The sequence below is a fragment of the Chrysemys picta genome, chromosome 17, assembly GCF_011386835.1.
Source record: "Chrysemys picta bellii isolate R12L10 chromosome 17, ASM1138683v2, whole genome shotgun sequence".
NCBI classification, from domain to species: Eukaryota; Metazoa; Chordata; order Testudines; family Emydidae; genus Chrysemys; species Chrysemys picta.
The window spans coordinates 15,927,490-15,933,831 of NC_088807.1; the positions used below are offsets into that span (position 1 = coordinate 15,927,490).

The window sequence follows — 6,342 nt, forward strand, 5'->3', positions numbered from 1 at the left end:
GAAGAGGACCCAGTAATGGAGGATGACGAGGATGTGGCCATGCAGGAGAAAGAAGAGAAGGAAGAGGAGGTACTGGCTATGGAGGAAAAGGAAGTGGAAGAGGATTAGGACCTGGCCACAGAGGAGGAGGAGGAGGATGTGGCCATGCAGGGGGAAGAAGAAGAGGCAGAAGAGGAGGTAGAGGACCTGGCTGTAGACTAGGAGGACCCAGGAATGGAGGAGGAGGAGGATGTGTTGATGCAGGGGGAAGAAGAAGAGGAGGGGGAGGACCTGGCCATAGGAATGGAGCACGTGGTCATAGACAAGAAAGCGGAAGAGGATGACTTGGATGAGGAGGAGGAGGAGGAGGGCAAGGCCAAGTCCTCTTCCACCTCCATGGCCAGGTCCCCCTTGCCCAGATGTGTAAATAGGGCAGTAATGAGCAGGAGCAGGGGGGGATCTTACCTCTCTCTATAGCATTGGTAAGAGAGATAATGGAATAGTGACAGGCATTTCTCGTGTCCGTTTTTTAAAGGATGGTGTTAAATTGGAGAGGGTGCAGAAAAGAGTCACACAAATGACCTGAGAGCTGGAGAAAATGAACTACAGTGAGAGACTCAGACTGTAGGTGGGTGAAATTTAATGGCCTGGAACATTCAGGAGGTCAGATGAGATGATCCAATGGTGCCTTCTGGCCTTAAGCTCTATGAAACTCTATGAAGCATCGCCTCCCTCCACCCCCTGCTCCGATGTGCTTCACCGCACAGAAGGGTGGCCGGACAGCCTAGAATGACCCTGCTCCAAAGCGGCTCTGGGGGAGAAGACAGTGGTGAGAGTGAGAGGTGAGTGAGAGACGGCTGTGGGGACCTGGCGGGAGGGCAGGAGACCTCGGACAAGGAGGGGGCTCCCCTTGGCAGGGCACTGGAGAGAACAGCAGAGAGCAGGGATTCCTGGGGCTGAGGTCTGGGCACCGCCAAGAGGAAATTCTGGGCGTCAGCGCTGGGGGCAGGTGGGGAATCGTGGGACTGGAGGGTAAGCTGAGGCTGGGGGTGGAAAGGTAAGGGGCAGCTGCGAGAGGCTGGGCAAGGGCCAAGTTGGAAGGGAAGGAGGGAATCAGGAGGACAGGGCCCAGCTGTGTTGCCAGAGGATCCTGCTGGCTGTGTCTGGGCAGCCTCTCTGGGAAGTGCCCAGGGGTCAGTGGGGCCTGAATCTGACCTTCTCCTTTGGGTCTTACAGGAACTAACTGAGGAGCTGCCCCAGGACTCTGGGCCCAGCTCTGTCCTCTCCAGCTCCATGGACCGCATGTGAAACCTCCCGTACCAGAAGCTCCCGTCCGGCTCCCCCAGCTCCGGTGCTGCTCAGACCCAGAGAGGCTGCCTCCTCCATGGCCAGGTTCTCCTCCACCTCCTGCACAGCCTGCAGTGATGGGTAAGGGAAGCCATGGCCACAGAGACCCCATGGGCACGGGTGGGGATTGAATCTGGGCCCTTCACCACGGGCACAAGCTCTGTCAGGCTCCCATTCAGAAAGCCATGGAAGGCTCTGCCTGCAGACACCCCCTCTCCATTCCCACTGCCAGACTCTTGCCCGCGGTGACAATGAAGAAGCAGGAGAATTTCTGCCAGAGAACCCCGGGCTGCACAGTCGGGTGTCACTGGGACGTCTCTGGGAGCCATTTCCAGTGTGTTCTGGTGGGGTCATTTTCCTTCTCGAATCCAGGGTGTCTCTGCTCCCAGAATCTCAGCCAGGGAGGCCACCCTGCAGAATATGGCCCCGCAGTTTGGCGATGGGCTGCAGGAGTCACCACGTAGGTGTGCAGCAGCCGTAGCGCCTGCACTGACCATGGGCCAAAACCTGCAGCCCTGACAGCCCAGGATACCCCCAGGGATGGCAATGGGAGGGTAGCCTGGGTAACTAGCTGCTGGGCCAGGGCATATAGAGAGAGGACTCAGAGATGCAGCAAACCAATGGCCAGAGAAGTGAAGGATGTAAGGGCAAGAGAAGAGCTAGGACATCTGGGGAGCTGCTGCGGCGCTTGGGTGAGTGTCTTGTCCCTGGGGGGATCTTCCCCTCTGGCCCCCCACCCCAGCCCCAGGGCAGCCTGCCTGCTGCACCCCAAACTCCTCATCCCTGGCCCAGCCCCACACCCTGCACCCCCTCCCGCACCCCAACGCCCTGTCCCAGCCTAGAGCCTGCACCCAGCCCCCAAACTCCATCCTAGAGCCTGCACCCCCTTCTGCACCCCAACCCCCTGCCCCGCCCAGAGCCTGCACCCAGCACCCAAATCCCCCTCTCACACCCAGCCCCCAAACCCCTTCCCGTATCCCCTCCTGCACCCCAACCCCCTGCACCCAGCACCCAAACTCCCTCCTGCACCCCAACCCTCTGTCCCAGCCCAGAGCCTGCACTCAGCACCCAAACCCCCTCCCATACGCCCTCCAGCACCCCAACCCTCTGTCCCAGCCCAGAGCCTGCACTCAGCACCCAAACCCCCTCTCACACCCAGCCCCCAACCCCCCTCCCATATCCCCTCCTGCACCCCAACCCCCAGTCCCAGCCCAGAGCCTGCACCCAGCCCCCAAACCCCCTCCTGCAGCCCAACCCCATGCTCCAGCCCAGAGCCTGCACCCCCTTCTGCACCCCAACCACAACCCCCTGTCCCAGTCCAGAGCCTGCACCCAAACTCCGTCCCAAAGCCCGCACCCCAAACCCCCTCCTGCACCCAAACGCCCTCCCTGAACCTTGCAGTCCCTTCTAACCCGATGGGTCCATAATTCTTTGATTCTATCATCTGTCACCTAAAAAGCAGGGCTGGCGCGTATGGATTTCCTCCGCATCCTCTGCACTGAAGACAGAAGTTTCTCCGCAATGGCCTGGTCTTCCTGGAGTGCTCCTTTAGCGCCTCGATCGCCTAGTGGCTTTGCTGACTGTTTGGCAGACTTCCTGCATCCCATGTACTTAACCAGTACTTTGCTGTTAGTTGTTGTGCCTTAGCTAGTTGCTCTTCACGTTCTTTTTTGGCCTTATTATACTTTTCATTTGACTTGCCAGAGTTTATGCGTCTTTGTATTTTCCTCACTAGGATTTGACTTCCAAAGTGCCTCTTTTACTCGTCTGTTTAGCCCTGGGGGCATTTTTTTTATCCTCGCACTGGTTTGTTTTTTATTTGCGGGATACATGTAGTGGGAGCCTCTAGCATGGTGTTTTTAAACGGTCTCCGTGCGCTTTGCTGGCATTTCACCCTGGCGTGTTGCTTTTAATTTCCATTTAACGAGCCCCCTCACGTCTGTGCAGTTCCCCTTTCTGAGTTGAATGCTCCTGCGGTGGGTTTCTTTGGCTGTTCCCCCTCCAGGGCTGTGCCATGTAATTCCATCAGGACTGCGATTCCTGAGAGTAACTACTCCAGCGTGGAGGCTGCGCAGTGAGAGCTCACACCGTGCACTGTCCTAAGCGGAGAACGTCTCCAAGGGCCGGCGCTGCGGTACCGCTCCTCGCCAACGCCGCCCGGCTCCACTGCATGTGCCCCGTCAGCCAGCAGGGGTTTGTTCTCGATTGTCACAAACGGGGGATAAAAGGACTCTCCTGATCAGCGTGAAGGGGACGTTACCAGCATTCAGCCAGTATTCACAGAGGCGCTGGGCGTCATCTGGCCCCTCGGCAGCTCGGGGCATAGGGCAGAAAGTGAAGTCACAGCCTGCGCTGATTCAATGTACTGCCCACACGTTGCTCCCCTCCCTGACATGGCCTGTTCCCTTTCCCCTCCCTCACCTGCCCCCCGCAACGGGGCCTGTTTGCAACAGCAGCAGGTGCGGGGACAGAGGCAGGAGCAACATTGACCCCCGTATGTCACAGGGTCGGATAAGCTCAGATGAAAGCACATGGCCCCATTACTCTCTGGGAGGGGCCAACGGGGTAGGTCAGTGGCAGCGGGCGGGGCACAGGGTCTCTTTCGCTCAGCTCAGGGCACTGTGCGGTTAACAGGACACTTGTTTTCCTTGGCGACGGCGTCATCTAGCCGTTCCTCCGTGACGCTCCCCAGTGCAGCAGGGCTCTACCCCTGCACCAATGAACTACGCCAGGCCGCGCTGCAGGGACGGCGCGAGGAGAGGTGGCCAGGCAGCTTCCCCTCAGCAATCAGCCCCACGGCCATCGAGATGCTCTTTTAAAGTCACTTTCCCAGTCAGGAAGCTGCAGAGGGGCCGGAGTGTGAGACAGAGCAGACCACCTGCCCCCACAGGCCAGCCCATGCCATGCCGGCAGCTCAGTGCAGGGCACATTCCTGGTCACCGAGCTCAACGCCCATGGGCTCACCTGGATGGCGTGTCCCTCTGCCTAGGACGGCAGATCAGCCCCTTAGCACGGGGCTCTGGAGACCCCGCCCGCGAGAGGGGTCCCGCAGGGCAGAGAGCAGATCATGCTAGTGCAGGGGCATCAGGTAGCAACCAGAGGGGAGCACGGAGATGAAATGTCCAGCCGTCTCTGTGGTGGAAAGGGTCTTTGAGGCTCAAGGCAGGAGGCTACCAACCCTCAGGGACCCGCTCTGACTCCTGCGCTCACGGCCCTCCAGGGGCTAGTGCAGAAGGGAGAGGGGCACACTAGTGACAAGGCACCTGCGAGGTCAGAGGTGCAGAGCACCCCCGCCATCCGGAGACCTGAACTGCCCTCCACACCAACCACATCACTCCTCCAAAATCCCAACCTGGCCTGGCCTCTCCCCGCTCCTCTCTGGGACACTCAGTGCTGGGCTAGAGTGCTGGGAGCCACCGTGTGAGGAGATCGTCTGCACAGGGGGATCTCGCTCACCGCCCTCACCCTCAGGAGGGGACACAGCACAGACCCGCCGAACCCCATTGCCCCTCGGAAGGGGGCTCAGGCCCAGCCAGATGTTCAACAAGGACAAGTGCAGAGTCCTGCACTTCGGACGGAAGAATCCCATCCACTGCTACAGGCTGGGAACCGACTGGCTAAGCGGCAGTTCTGCAGAAAAGGACCTGGGGATTACAGTGGATGAGAAACTGGATACGCGTCAGCAGTGTGCCCTTGTTGCCAAGAAGGCTAACGGCATTTTGGGCTGTATAAGTAGGGGCATTGCCAGCAGATCGAGGGACATGATCATTCCCCTCTATTCGGCATTGGTGAGGCCTCATCTGGAGTATTGTGTCCAGTTTTGGGCCCCACACTACAAGAAGGATATGGAAAAATTGGAAAGAGTCCAGTGGAGGGCAACAAAAATGAATAGGGGGCTGGGGCACATGATTTATGAGGAGAGGCTGAGGGAACTGGGATTATTTAGTCTGCAGAAGAGAAGAATGAGGGGGGATTTGATAGCTGCCTTCAACTTCCTGAAGGGGGGATCCAAAGAGGATGGATCTAGACTGTTCTCAGTGGTGGCAGATGACAGAGCAAGGAGCAATGGTCTCAAGTTGCAGTGGGGGAGGTTTAGGTTGGATATTAGGAAAAACTTTTTCATTAGGAGGGTGGTGAAGCACTGGAATGGGTTACCTAGGGAGATGGTGCAATCTCCTTCCTTAGAGGTTTTTAAGGTCAGGCTTGACAAAGCCCTGGCTGGGATGATTTAGTTGGGGGTTGGTCCTGATTTAGGCAGGGGGTTGGACTAGATACCTCCTGAGGGCTCTTCCAACCCTGATATTCTCGGATTCTATGATAGGCAGATAGACCCAGACTAGTCCATAGGAGACTGGGGGGAGGGGAGGCACAGAGGAAGAGGATGCAGGCAACTGAACATGACAGGTGTTCATGAAAGGAGAGAGAGAGTGTTTGAGTGTGAGTTGGCCAACACAGAGAAGAGAGAGAGAGAGAAACCTAGGAGGAAGAAACAGAACTCAGAACAAGGAGTCACCCTCATGGACCCAACTACTGCTAGGGAGCAAACACCACTGCTGGCCAGAGAGATGAACAGCCCCCGCAAATGGCAACATCAACTCCCTTGAATCCACAGCTAGTCAGGAAACCCTTTTTCTTGGTTTTTTTTGTTCTTTTTTTAAACAAACCCACACCCAGCTAAAGGGAAGTCCCTGCCTGGAGCCAGGGGGGCTGTGACCAGAGCCCTCACCAAACCAGACACTGATCTCACAGACAGTGACAGCTGCTCCGCTCCCAGCTGGACAGGTCTTGCCTGGCATCAACAACGCTTGCGCTCTCGCTCGCTTTCCATCTCACCACCGAGATGGACTCTGTCCCCCACCCGCACCACACACTTCCTTTCCCTTGGTGCCAAACACAACACAAGAAGGAAAAACAAAAGTTATCATCACAATCTGCCGTGATGGCCAGGCTCTCCTTCTCGCATCTCCCACACCCCAGGGCTCTACCCTGCACCCCCTTCCCATGATGTTGTCAGAG

At 57.6% G+C, this 6,342-nt stretch overlaps 1 long non-coding RNA gene across 2 annotated transcripts; it reads left to right on the plus strand.

Moving 5' to 3' along the window:
* The first annotated feature begins 117 nt into the window (after positions 1 to 117).
* On the plus strand, positions 118 to 3,031 carry LOC135976175 (uncharacterized). 2 transcript variants are annotated; one of them, XR_010593381.1, is made up of 3 exons: positions 118 to 821; positions 1,216 to 1,407; positions 2,786 to 3,031. It is a non-coding gene; the product is annotated as an uncharacterized LOC135976175 (long non-coding RNA). The 2 variants fall into 2 exon arrangements; XR_010593382.1 differs by having other exon boundaries at positions 2,789 to 3,031.
* The last annotated feature ends 3,311 nt before the right edge of the window (positions 3,032 to 6,342 follow it).